The following is a 14,555-nucleotide window of genomic DNA, read 5'->3' as shown; positions in this document are numbered from 1 at the left end:
TCGTCACAATAAAAATAACATTTAAATTGAATAATATCAGACTTTTGTCTGGCTGTGGGACTGTCACGTCGAGGGAGAAAGATTGAAAGATGCCATCAGAGTCTGCCATACCTTGGCATTTGGTGAATTGACGCCACTGTTTGTCTCATATTTGATGAAGTTTGTATCATTGATCATAATTTGCTTATTATTGTGAAGCTGCTTTGAAACAATCTGTATTGTATAAAGCGCTATAGAAATAAAGGTGGCTTGACTTCATTAAAGCATTAATTCAATTTTGGTTAAGGTGGCTACATTGTTCTTACTCCAAAAAGTACTGAGTAATATGAATTAACTACTTACGGTTAGGGTTTGGTTTAGGGTTCGTTTTTTGTAATTATGCATCATTTACTGTTATAGTACATGTAATTATAACTACGCCACCTTAAAATGAAGTGTTGAAACCATTAAAATATGTTGCAGTCTTTGTTTTCATGAGATTTACTCAGGAACATCTTTCACTTTCAGGCCCCATGACTGATTTCATCCCTGGATTTAGTTAGTCTCTAATAAAACACTCCATCTGCCGCACAACCGTGACAGGATTTATAGATCACACAGGAGGAGTGTATGAGCAAGAGAGAGAGGGAAAGTATAAAGGGCTGAGTCATTCTACTCTTGGCAAACTGGACGTTTGCACATAGTCACCCACTCTGGAAAGACTGCGGCTGCTGCCCTCATCCTCTTCCTTCCATCCTTCACTGTCAGGATGCTGTTGTGATTTTTGCATTAGTACTATTGGCATAAAGTCTGCTTCCCTTTGCAGAATATTCTGACCAAGAACTTTTCAGAGGGGGGGAAATTCACCAACCAGTTTGGCAGTATCACTTAGGCATGGACTGTACGCTTGTCCAGATTGAGACACGGTGCCTGGGAACATAATATGTGGATTTGTTACACCTAAAACGCCTCAGGTTACTCTATTCAGTTCACTGACAGAGACTTAGGAAATGTGACCACCAATACAGGTTCTCGATCACATTCTTGTTTACTCAAGTTATTTGATCCTAAAGCATAGCTAATCTTAGTTCTACAAGTCTGAATCTATTTCACGATCATCTCCTGTCCAGCTGTGAGGTTCACCAAACATCTGTTTTAGGCTCAGTGATAGATTCTTATCTGTCTTCTAGGTTGATGTTGTGACAGGGAGCGAAGAAAGGACGTGTGGTAGTCTGAGTTCGCCGTGCAGAAACTCTTGAACTTTGATAGATAAAGAGCTTTTGTGTAAAGTCATTCTGGTCTTGAGTTCCGCAGCGGCTGCAAAAGTCATAGGGTGGTTTTCATTACGACCCGTGTAGTGTGAGGCGCTCGTGAAGAGTTTGCACGTTTGGCAGCTTCCTCCTCCTGTACTTTGAGCTTTCCCTGGAGAGAAAACCAAAATTGTGGACTGCGGGATATGCCAAGTATCTTTCCCTTCTTCTTCTTTCTCCCAAAGATCCCTGTGATTGTTCGGCCAGAACACTTTCGCAATGTGAGTATCTAACGAAGATCACTCTAAAGGCTCCTAAAAAGAGCATTTAATTCATGGTCGATGAGATGGGTTTAGTCAACATAGGCTCACTAGAAACACATGCCTTTATCTACATTTCTGCCAAACTTCAAAAACATATCAATACATAAAATTCACTGCCAGCTGGGGGAATAAGTCAAGTCTAAGTGAAATACTGAATATCCTTTTAAATATATATCGATCAAGCATTATAATATTGTGTTGATCCCCCTTTTGCTGCCAAAACAGCCCTGACCCGTCGGGGCATGGACCTCACTAGACCCCTGAAGGTGTGCTGTGGTATCTGATGCCAAGATGTTAACAGCATATCTTTTAAGTTCTGTAAGTTGCAAGACGGGGCCTCTATAACTTCAAATCAACACCTCAGACTCATTATCGTGCTCCTCAAACCATTCCTAAACCATTTTTGCTTTGTGGCAGGGTGCATTATCCTGCTGAAAGAGACCACAGCCACCAGGGAATACCGTTTCCATGAAAGGGTGTACATGGTCGGCAACAATGCTTTGTTAGGAGGTACGTGTCAAAGTAACATCCACATGGATGGCAGGACCCAAGGTTTCCCAGCAAAACATTGCCCAAAGCATCACACATAATCAGTGTTATACACTGTCAGTGGTCATAATGCTATGCCTGATCAGTGTATTGTGAAGACTAAGTAGGGTATTTTCAGTCTAGTGAAGTATTAGCCTGGCAATACACACATACATACATAATTACACATTCTCTACCTCTGTCTCAGAGGGAACAGGGCCTTTGTGTTCAGCAGAGAATGATGTGGACAGATGGGTAACTGTGAGGATATCTGGCCCCTCGTGTGATACAAAGAGATATGGACACTTCCAAGGCCATGGCGAGTGTTTGTAGTGTGATTTTATTTGTGTTATGCACCTTGAAGTTGTGACTCCCAGCACCTGCACAGAAAGAGAAGATGAGGTATGTAGGAAATAACTGACTTTGACCTGGAACTTACTTTAGGAATGAATGTAACTTGTAGAAATGAAACATTAGGTTTTACAACAGGTGGACTGACTTTTTACAGTAAAAAGACAGGAAAGTGAAAATACAGTGGAGAAAAGAGTTGATTCTGTGAGTTGTTTGGAAATCTTTTTTTCTATCAGGTAGTCATTCATTCATTCATTAATGCACTGTTTGATTGGTAATTAATTAATGCATTCTTTCACCATTCACTCACTCGTGCATTCATTCATTCATTCATTCATTCATTCATTCATTCAGTTGTGCATCCATTCATGCACTCATTCATTCATTCACACATGCATGTTTTGATCATAGACTGTAAAAAATATGGACGTAGTGTCCGTGACGTCACCCATAGGGCTCCGATAAGCCGTTCTGAAGCTTAAAGTAGGGGCGAGCTGGGCATCGCCATCTTGCAAAAGCGTCATCGCGCGTCACTCCCGGATAACAAAAAATGGGCAAAAGGTGGGATGTGGGCGGAGCTTAGGTGACGCAATGACTATAAACAGCGGATAAATGGCTATCCACCTGTCACTCAAAGTAACCACGCCCTTAATTATGCAGAACTTTAAGGCTATATATAACGTAAACGAATGAGTTATAAAATAAATCACCCCCCTCACAGTTGTCATGAAGGTCAAAATTAGCCGTATAGACCAAAACCATAATTTTTACCAGGCTGTAAACATGTTTTTTTCTTCTGTAAAGTTGAGAATTTTAACATGGGGCTCAATTAGATTCTGCTCCCTTCTGGAGCCTTTCCCTAGTGGCCAGTTGAGGAATTGCAGTTTACATTACTTCCGTATTGACTTCAAGAGAGATCGCGGGAGGTTGCCGCTTGGTATTGATGCATACATTCTTTCATTAATGCATGTATTTATTTATTCATATATGCATTCATTCAATCATTTATCATTGATTCATGCATGCATTTGTAGCATAATATATGCATACTATATTTATAGTCTATTTACATGTACTTAAGTTTTTAAGTTTTATTATGGTATACAATATACATTATTTATTGCATGTAATAAATAATATCTAACTTATATATATATAGAACTTAAAGTACAATTACAATGAAAACTGATAATATGGTTGATAAAAAATAAAAACGCATTCAAAATATGAATAAATACTATAATAGTATATACATAATAATAGTGTTCTACATTTTTATTTTTTAAATTGGTTTAGTTTTCTTTTACCAGTGTTTTTCTGATATTACTGAATAGTATCTCATTTTCAACTCATTGTTACTAAAGCTTCCAAGACTATCACAAGTTATTTTAGTAAATTCATGAAAACGTCTCAGGTTACGTATGTAACCCTAGTTCCCTGAGGGAACGAGACGCTGCGTCGAAACGCTGTGAGAACGCCTCTGCGTTAATGCGTCGTGAAGCGCCTGTAGAACCATTCCATCGGAAAAAAGATCGATCGTCGGCGTGATGACGTCATCGACCGGAAGCTATAAAACGTCCGTGAAAACAAACAGGAACTAACTTCTGATAAAGCCTGAAGTAAGTGATCACGGACACGCCGGGAGTATGGCAAAGCGACGCAGCGTCTCGTTCCCTCAGGGAACTAGGGTTACATACGTAACCTGAGACGTTCCCTTTCGGGGAACTCGAGCTGCGTCGAAACGCTGTGAGAACGCTTATACCCACATCGCCATAGGACCAAGTGTCTCGTATGTGTGAAGCCGAAGCGCACACGGTTACGAGAGTACCTGTGCCCCTACTGTAGATGCCAGGTCTAGTTCATAGAACCTGACGAAGGTAGAAGGAGACGACCATCCGGCCGCGTTGCAAATATCGTGGAGGGAAGCCCCCGACAAGAGTGCTTTAGAAGCAGCCATACCCCTGGTTGAGTGCGCCCGGACAGCCAGAGGAGATGGCTGCCCGGTAGCTTCATAAGCAAGTGAGATGGCCTCGACCACCCACTTGCTCATCCTCTGCTTGGATACTGGAGCCCCCTTCTTAGGGGGTCCAAAGCAAACAAACAATTGTTCTGATTTTCTCCACAGGGCAGCTCTGTGGACATAAGTATCCAGTGCCCTCACAGGGCACAGCAGATTTAACCTTTCCTGGTCTGACGTCATAAATGGAGGAGGACAGAAGGCTTGTAGAGTGATGGGGCCCCGTGGGCTCGTAGGAACCTTGGGGACATAACCCGGCCTGGGATGCAGAAATGCTTTCACCATCCCTGGCGCAAACTCTAGACATGAGGGCCCTACTGACAGGGACTGAATATCTCCTATCCTTTTAATAGATGAACTGGCCAAAAGGAAGATAGTTTTTAAGGTGAGGAACTTATCCGAAACCTCCTCCAGAGGTTCGAACGGAGGTCCGGACAAGCCCCTCAAAACAATGGCCAAGTCCCATGCTGGGACCCTCGAGTGCATAACTGGCCTCAACCTTAATGTGCCACGAAGGAAGCGTGTAATTAGAGGGTGTCTTCCCAAAGACACTCCACTGCAAGGGACGTGGAAGGCACCCAAGGCCGCCACGTACACCTTAAGTGTGGAGGGGGTCAACCCTGCAGAGAACCTCTCCTGCAGGAACTCCAGCACTGTACCAACCGGGCAGTTAACTGGATCCCACTGGCGTTCTCTGCACCAAGCTGAGAAAAGTCTCCATTTCAAAGCGTACAGCTTCCTTGTGGACGGAGCTCTGGAGTGTAGGATGGTCTCCACGACCTCGGTCGAGAGACCTTCCTCTATGAGCCTAGCCCCCTCAGAGGCCAGGCCCACAGTTTCCACATCTCCGGGCGTGGGTGCAGGAATCTCCCGCCCGCCTGAGAGAGTAGATCCCTCCTGATCGGAATCTCCATTGGAGAGCCTACCAGGAGAGATATTAGGTCCGAAAACCATACTCGGGTCGGCCAGTTCGGAGCCACTAGAAGTACCTGGGCCCCGTCCCGGCGTACCCTCTCCAGAACTCCTGGAAGCAAGACAATCGGGGGGAAGGCGTACAGAGGCAGCCTCGGCCACTCCTGTACCATGGCATCCAGCCCCAGCGGGGCCGGATGGGTCAGAGAAAACCACTGCGGGCAGTGAGAATTCTCCGCCGAAGCGAACAGGTCTATCTCTGCCTTCCCATAAACCTTCCAAAGGAGCTCCACCACCTCTGGGTGGAGTCTCCAGTCCCCGGGCCTCGGCCCCTGTCTCGACAGGCTGTCTGCTTCCTGATTCAGGGCCCCCGGGATATATACTGCCCTGATTGACAGCAATTTCCCTTGGGCCCACAGGAGGATCCGATGTGCCAATTTGTCCAACGGACGAGACCTCAGACCCCCCTGGTGATTTATATAGGCCACCACGGACGTGTTGTCTGTTCTGACTAGTACATGGTGGCCCCTGAGGTCGGGCAGGAACTGTTTCAATGCAAGAAACACTGCGAGCATCTCTAGCCGATTTATGTGCCAGTGCCGCTGATGTTCCTGCCATAGACCCTGGGATGAGCGACCACTCATGGTCGCCCCCCAGCCCGTGAGAGAGGCGTCTGTCGTTAGCGTTACGCGACGAACATGAGCCCCCAACACGGGACCCTGAGATAAAAACCCCGGGTTTTTCCACATGACCAGAGCACGTAGGCATCGCCGCGTGACTTTGATCGTGCGGAGCGGATTTCCCCTCGGGGAGAACCCTTTTGTTTTGAGCCACCACTGCAGTGGCCTCATGTACAGTAGGCCAAAAGGTATCACGTTGGACGCTGCTGCCATGAGACCTAACAGTTTCTGGAACCGTTTCACAGTGACGGCTCGGCCTAGCTTCTGTTCTTTGGCGGCTGCCAGGATCGATGCTATGCGTGTTGGCGATAATTGCGCCCGCATAATTACCGAATCCCAGTTCACACCTAGAAAAGTGGTTCTCTGAGCCGGAGAAAGCACACTCTTCTTGGCGTTCAGCCTCAACCCCAGCTTCGACATATGGGCGAGAACAGCATCTCGATGCTGAACCGCCATCTGCTCTGTATTCGCTAGAATCAGCCAGTCGTCGATATAGTTCAGTATGCGGATGCCCTGTAGACGCAGCGGCGCCAGAGCTGCATCCACACACTTGGTGAACGTGCGGGGTGACAGTGCTAGACCGAAGGGAAGTACACGATATTGGTATGCCTCTCCCCCGAAGGCAAACCTCAGGAACTTCCTGTGATGTGGAAGGATGGAGACATGAAAATACGCATCTTTGAGGTCTATGGTGACAAACCAATCCTCCGATCTGACCTGCGCTACAATCTGTCTGAGTGTAAGCATCTTGAATTTGAGCTTGGCCACCGAGCGATTCAATAGCCGCAGATCTAATATCGGGCGTAAGCCCCCATCCTTCTTCGGCACGATGAAGTAACAGCTGTAAAAGCCAGACTCCCTGCTGGGAGGGGAAACCCTCTCTATAGCCCCTTTTTGCAGGAGTGTCTCTACTTCCTGTGCCATTACCAGAGCCTGCTCCGGGCCCACCTCTGTAGGTAGGACACCGCAGAAAGGAGGTGGCCGACTCTTGAATTGAATGGCGTACCCCCTTTCTACTATCTGCAGGACCCAACGAGATATATTTGATAGACGTTTCCATTCGTCTAGAAAATCTACTAAGGGAACCAGCCTCTCGAGGCTGGCCTCTGGTGTATTTTGAGCAGCAAATACAGTGCCCTGAAGCGGCGGACCGGCAGGGAACGACTGACTTGACTGCTCGGGGACCCCCCGGAGGGGGTGCGGACCACCCTCGGGTGGCCCGCGGAGACCGACTGCGCCCCGGCATTGCGGCGGGGTTGGCAGCGCGGCCCCCCGAGGGTGCCGTAGGGAAGCGGGTACCGTTAGCAGGGGTAAACACCGCTTCCCTATGGGGGGAACCACCCTCAGCGTCCTGACGCTTCTGGCGTCAGGAACGCTTCGACGAGGCCTTCTTGGCGATCAGGACTGTCCGCAGATCAGCCCTGCCCCTCGAAGGCCTCGCCTGAGAGCGCCGCCCCTCGTCCCCGCGCTGAGGGGGAGCTCGAGCGGCGACGCTCTGCTTTTGTTGTGACCTGTGAGCGGAGCTCGTACTCGGCTTGGGCTGCCTGATGTCAGCGGCAGCCCCAGGGACCTGGACCCGGAGAGGGAGAAACTGCTTTAGCGCCGCAGCTTGTTTCTTTGACTCCTGGAACCTCTCGGTGACAGTATGTACTGCGTCACCGAAGAGGCCACCAGGAGACAGCGGCGCGTCGAGCAGGAAGCTTTTCTCCCTCTCCTTGATTTCAGTGGGGTTGAGCCATAAATGTCTCTCCGTAGCCACCAATGCTGCCATAGAGCGGCCAACACATCTGGCCGTCTCCTTGGTGGCCCGGAGAGTTAGATCAGCTGCTGTTCTTAGCTCATTTATGACATCACCCCCCACTTCATCACGTCCATCTAAGTCCCTGAGCAGGTCAGCCTGATAAGCCTGCATTATAGCCATGGTATGCAGGCATGCAGCAGCCTGACCTGCCGCCGAGTACGCTTTGCCCACCATTGCCGACGTTGTCTTTAATGGTCTGGTGGGCAAAGTCGGGGCCTTTAGGGACGATGCCGAGGAAGGCGAGAGATGGCTCGCGAGCGTCTCTTCTACCTTTGGCATCGCCCCATAACCGTAGTGCTTCAGCCCCATGATGTTACTGTAGACCGAAGTCTGTGGGCTGAACACACGGTATGATGCCGGTCTCCTCCATGATGTTGCCACCTCGGTGTGCAAATCATGGAAGAATGGCAGGCCCCGCCGCTGAGGTTCTGAAGCGCGAGCGGGCAGGAATCTTTCATCTAACTTGCTAGATCTTTTTCTTCCTGCCTCAGATCTCTCTACGGGCCAGTCAATATTTAATCTGGCCACGGCTCGCGTTAGAACCTCAACGAGCTCCTCACTCGCAGGGGACTGAAGTGGCGAATCTTCAGTCGCGATGCTCTCAACGTCCACCTCCTCGGAGCTGGATAGTTGGAGCACCGGCGGCTCTCTCGGGGGGGAAGAAACCGCAATGCGTGCTTCCAAGCCCCGAGAAGAACCGCTGGATGGAGCAGGTGAGGGCAGAGATAAGGCAGCGCCCGTCTCAAACCCCTCTGCAACATCCAATTGTGAACCCCACGACTGCAGCCTCCGCTCTGCCTCGGCAGCAGCGGGACCAGAGCCGCGGGGAACATGAGCCGAGGCACCCTCCTCGAAGAGTGCCCGGCGGGAGCGCAGCGTTCTCAGTGGCATACGCTCACAGTGCTCGCAAGCAGCCTTCGAGGGCTGCCTGGGCATGCTGCGCTCCCAAGCAGGCAACACAAAGAGAGTGTGTATCCCCACTCGTGATGTAGCGTGGGCAGGGATGAACACACCTCTTAAAGTTACTGCTTTCACTCGCCATTTCTCTATCTATTTATTTTCTCTTTTTTGTAAATATAAGGAATATTTAACAAAGGGTGGAAAAACTCTTTCAATAGACAGACAAAAACACCAAATAGACAGACAGGTTCACACAGATCGCTTGCTGAAGGCTCAGAAGCTGGTTCCTGTTTGTTTTCACGGACGTTTTATAGCTTCCGGTCGATGACGTCATCACGCCGACGATCGATCTTTTTTCCGATGGAATGGTTCTACAGGCGCTTCACGACGCATTAACGCAGAGGCGTTCTCACAGCGTTTCGACGCAGCTCGAGTTCCCCGAAAGGGAACCTCCGTTCTGTTATACATTTGGTAGCAGTTTACCTCATGTGGCAGGCATCTGCATGTCAGCAAGTGTTTGTCATTGGCATACCACGACACTAGCAGCGCTCCACACCCTCCCCTCGCACACGGCCCCGGGCATGTCTTAACCTGCGTTATATTGCTCATGACTAGCGCCCATAAAGGGGAGTTTATTTTGTGGGTGGCCATTTTGTGGCTAAATTGAAGCTCGTATAAAGAAGCCCACAGGCCTGGAGGAGCTACTATAGACATGGAAAGTCTTGTGGTGCATGCCACAAGAACTCTTGTGACTAAAAACAGCACATCCCCCCGTTTGTGTGCACGCGTGCATGAGAAGGTCCCTGACGTGCCTCAGCAGCGCACCTTATTCCAGGGGGTTAAAGGTCAGACGTGGGTAGCAAAGGTGGGGGCACGAGTCCTGAGGCGGTAATGTGTGTTACAGAGTCTTTGACCATCCCAGTCAGGCAGAGATGAAGTAGTGTGTATAAAATCAAATAATCTTATCAGGATGATTTCTGAAGGATGATGTGACAGTGAAGTTGAAGTGTTGAAGCCCTGTCCTCTTCAGAGAAGCTCTGCTGGACTAAGCTCTTTTAGCCTTTGTTATCTTAATCCATAACCAGAACAGCTGCGCACAAGCCCTGCTAGTTGAAACAGCTTGTCTAAATCATTCTTTTTGAGGTATGGCAGGTTATTTTAGGTGGAGGAACTCACGCACGTTATTTTATGTTGCATTGCTTATTGCACGTTTCACAACACTTTCAGAGAGAATATTTACATGCATACACACAGTAAAGGGCAAAAGTTTGGACACATTACTATTTGTAATGTTTTTGAAAGAAGTTTCTTTCAAAAATACAGATTTTTTTTTTTAAATATATTGTTATATATTATTACAATTTAAAATAATTGGTTTTCAATTAATTATAATTTAAATGATCATTTATTTCTGTGATGCAAAGCTGAATTTTCAGTATCATTCCTCCAGTCTTCAGTGATCATGATCCTTCAAAAATCATTCTAATATGAAGATTCATTTTCAAAGTTGAAAACAGTTCTGCTCCTTAATATTTTTTCATAACCTGTGATACTTTTTTATATATATGTATAATACTTTGATGAATAAAAAGTAAAAAAAAAAAAAAAAAAAAGAAGCAAATGTTTTTAAGAAATAGAAATCTTTTGTAACAATATACACTACTGGTCAGTTTGGGGTCAGTCATTTTTTTCTTTCTTTTTTTTATTTTTATAAATCCATAACTATTCAGGAAGCATGTGTTAAATTGATAAAAAATTATAGTAAATGAGATTTATATTATTTGAAAATATGTTTTTATTTTGAATAAATGCAGTTCTTTTCAACCTTTTATTCATCAAATATATTAGGCAGCAGAACTGTTTCCAACACTCATAATAAATCAGAATATTAGAATGATTTCTGAAGGATCATGATCACAGAAGACTGGAGGAATGATATGGAAAATTCAGCTTCGCTTACAGAAATAAATGATCATTTAAAGTATAATAAATTGAAAATCAAATATTTTAAATTTTAATAATATATCACAATATTAAATGAATAATACAGAAAAAAAATATTCTTTTTCTGTATTTTTGATCAAATAAATGAGCAGATGAAACTTATATATATATATATATATATATATATATATATATATATATATATATATATATATATATATATATATATATATATATATATATATATATATATATATACTGTATTTCCAACTGTAAAAAATTACAATACAGTACAGGCCAAAAGTTATTTTTAATGTTTTTGAAAGAAGTTTCTTCTGCTCATTTATTTGATCAAAAATACAGAAAAATAATATTTTTTTCTGTATTATTCATTTAATATTGTGATATATTATTAAAATTTAAAATATTTGATTTTCAATTTATTATACTTTAAATGATCATTTATTTCTGTAAGCGAAGCTGAATTTTCCATATCATTCCTCCAGTCTTCTGTGATCATGATCCTTCAGAAATCATTCTAATATTCTGATTTATTATGAGTGTTGGAAACAGTTCTGCTGCCTAATATATTTGATGAATAAAAGGTTGAAAAGAACTGCATTTATTCAAAATAAAAACATATTTTCAAATAATATAAATCTCATTTACTATAATTTTTTATCAATTTAACACATGCTTCCTGAATACAGTTATGGATTTATAATTTTTTTAAAAAACAGAAAGAAAAAAATGACTGACCCCAAACTGACCAGTAGTGTATATTGTTACAAAAGATTTCTATTTCTATTTTTTTAAAATATTTGCTTCTTTTTTTTTTTTTTTTTTTTTTTTTATTCATCAAAGTATTATACATATATATATAAAAAAGTATCAACTGTAAAAAATGAAGAAACCACCAACCCCCCAATAGCCCAGTCGGGGCCAATGCCAATTCAAAAGGCCGCCATTCACCAGCTTCTTTGTTTACAAGTAGAACACAACTCTGCTGTTAAGCCCGCCCACTGCTCCTATACATGATGTGATTAGCCTGAGCAGATTTTTTTTTTTTTTCCAGCTCGCAAGTCTATTGAGAGTTGCTGCCGCTAGGGTGCGTCTAGATTTTTTAGGCTAGCGTTTTGGGGGACTGAAAATGCAAACTTTTGAAAATATGTTTCAAAGTGTAAGTTTTTGAAAACGATACCATTACTGTCTCAGTGTAAACTCCAAAAACACAAATTTGTGTAAACATTGATGTTATGTGCATGTGTTAGCATGTCCAGTTTTAGGCGCATAGTGTCTTTTTACAAAGTGACATCGCCAACTATTGGCCTGGCATGAAGTATACATATATATACTGTATATATATATATATATATATATATATATATATATATATATATATGTGTGTGTGTGTGTGTGTGTGTGTGTGCTTGTGTGTGTGTGTACGTGTGAGTGCGTGTGTGTGTGTGTGTGTTTGTGTGTGTGTAATTTAGTTGTTTTTGTCATTTTTAATGTCTATATTTTTTTTGCTATTTTACTTTATAAAAAAAAATAAACATTTATTACTTAAACTAAAATAAATGCGAAATGTAGCTAAAAATATTTTATCATTTCATTTAGTGTTTATTTTATTTTAGTATAATTGATATAGGCTACCATTATAGTTTTTCATAACATTCTGAATTTAATTAAATTGTTATATTTTCTTAATATTCTTCAATATTTAAAAGTTTATATATATATATATATATATATATATATATATATATATATATATATATATATATATATATATATATATATATATATTATTTTGTTTCATGTAAGGTAAATGTTTTACTTAAAAAGGTTTTACTTAATAAAAGTAACCTGGCCTAATGAACACTGAAAATCATACTTATCTAAAATCTTACACTATATATATATAATAGGGACTACATTTGGTTTCATTTATACTTTGTAACAGTTTAAATAAGTGTTCTATATAGTATGAATGTGTGCAGTATGAATGAAATTTGGATGTAGTACATCCACCATGTTTTTATTATCATGTGACCTACCAGCCTATATGCACTATAGCCCTTTAGTACTATGTATTCGGAAATACTACTCTTTTTGCGTACAATTTTTTGCATACAGAAGGGAAGTATTTGATTTTGGATGTAGCGACTATTCACAGAAATTTCCCATTAATTTGCTATAGGATGCTCTATAAAGTGTGTTAGTAACAGTAACCAAGAGGAGCAAGGCTTAGCAAAGGATCAATTCCAATTTTTTTTAATTCTTACTTAAACCAGCCTAGCGAGTCTTGCTAAAATCTTTGCTAAAGCTGTTTTTCATCTGCTGTTGTTGAGTCTATAGTCACTGGCAATTTAGCATTTAAGTCCACTTTATCTTATCTGTCCTTACAGTTAATGGTCCACGCAACCTGATTCATTCTCTTTTTTATTTGCAGTTTTCATCTTCCTCACTCTTTCCCCCTCCGACCTCAGGTCTGTTCTGAGAATTGAGGAGTTTGATGTGGTGCTGTATATCTGCCAGCGCTGACCTGTGTACGAGTGCTGACCGAGGGGCCCGTTTGAGCCATTATCAGAACCAACCATCAGTCTCAACTCAAGTTTCAGCCATCCCCCACCTCCCCATACCTCCCTACACCATCCACCTCCTTTTTTCTACCTTCCTCCACGTTTTGACCCCCTGCAACCCTGACCCTGTATTATCAACGCCAGCTTTTTCAAATAAATAAAATTCCTCTTCGTCTTTTCCCGTTTTCCCCACTGAGCACTCTATAATGGGAACCACATTAGGCGTGCTGCTGTGTTAAGTTCTTAAGTGATTTAAGGCTCATTTTGTATTGCGTCCATTGGGACGGTTTCTCAGCGTTCTGTGACATTCATCCACACATATGTGCTATGAATGAACTGCATGTTCTGCTCCAGAAACATTATTGTCTTTGTCTTCATTTCATCTCAGACTCTTGGTTTTGGATCTGATTACTTCTCTGGAGTTAGAGCTAAAGTCCTCATATTAGCCCAGTCTAATTGGAACGATGTCCTTCTGCCACAACATACAAACAATGCATTTCTGGAAGAAGCTTTTCTATTCCTGCTCATTCAACTTCTCCATTCCTTAATTTTCAGGAATGAACAAAACAAGACGTGGAGGCCTGTGTGGTGCACTGTTTTTCCTCTTTTGTCGGTCATTATGTCAAAACAAACCCCGAGATGATTAGGACCCCATTGTGAACCAAAGGGGTTTTGTAGTTCCATGAAGGGGTTTGTTTTGCCATTTAAACCACTTAACTGTACATTATACCATTTATTACCAGTGTTGGGGGTAAAGCTTTACAAGTAACGCAAGTTACGTAATCAGATTACTTTTTAAAGTAACTAGTAAAGTAACACATTTCTTTTAAATTTACAAAATATCTGAGTTACTTTTTCAAATAAATAACCATGTTTTCATTATTATATGGTAGGGGCGCTATTAACACACCTGCTGAAAGAATACAGAATATCCAGATCAAAACACAGGTAAGGAAAAAGCAGAAACAAGTGATTGCTCGTGAAAATGTAATAACACTATCATTAAACATTAAACAGCATATAAATTTAAACTGCCAAACGTCATGTCAAAAAAAACCATGAAGAGGAAATTAATGTGAAGCTTTTGGGGTGTTGATGGACTCTATCTGCTCCATCTGTGTTTTGATCATCTTTGGAATCTGATTCGAACAGTCTTTTTTGTTGAAAATGTTGCTTTTTTATGACATTTACCCACATTTTATAAAATGTAAAGAGTTACAGTTAAATGTATATTTCAAGTATAACAAAAATAATATCTAAAGAGGTACAAAGTAGCAACGGTGGT

At 42.6% G+C, this 14,555-nt stretch overlaps 1 long non-coding RNA gene across 1 annotated transcript in view; it reads left to right on the top strand.

The window, feature by feature from the left end:
- Positions 1-13,523, top strand: part of LOC137039579 (uncharacterized) — a 54,414-nt gene extending 40,891 nt beyond the window's left edge. The window contains exon 4 of the long non-coding RNA XR_010897702.1: positions 13,141-13,523. This is a non-coding gene — a long non-coding RNA (uncharacterized lncRNA). The remainder of the gene's footprint in view (positions 1-13,140) is intronic.
- The last annotated feature ends 1,032 nt before the right edge of the window (positions 13,524-14,555 follow it).

Source organism: Pseudorasbora parva, chromosome 14 (assembly GCF_024679245.1).
Source record: "Pseudorasbora parva isolate DD20220531a chromosome 14, ASM2467924v1, whole genome shotgun sequence".
Lineage (NCBI taxonomy): Eukaryota > Metazoa > Chordata > Actinopteri > Cypriniformes > Gobionidae > Pseudorasbora > Pseudorasbora parva.
Note: the sequence above shows the minus strand (reverse complement) of the source record. Positions and strands in the feature narration are given on the sequence as shown.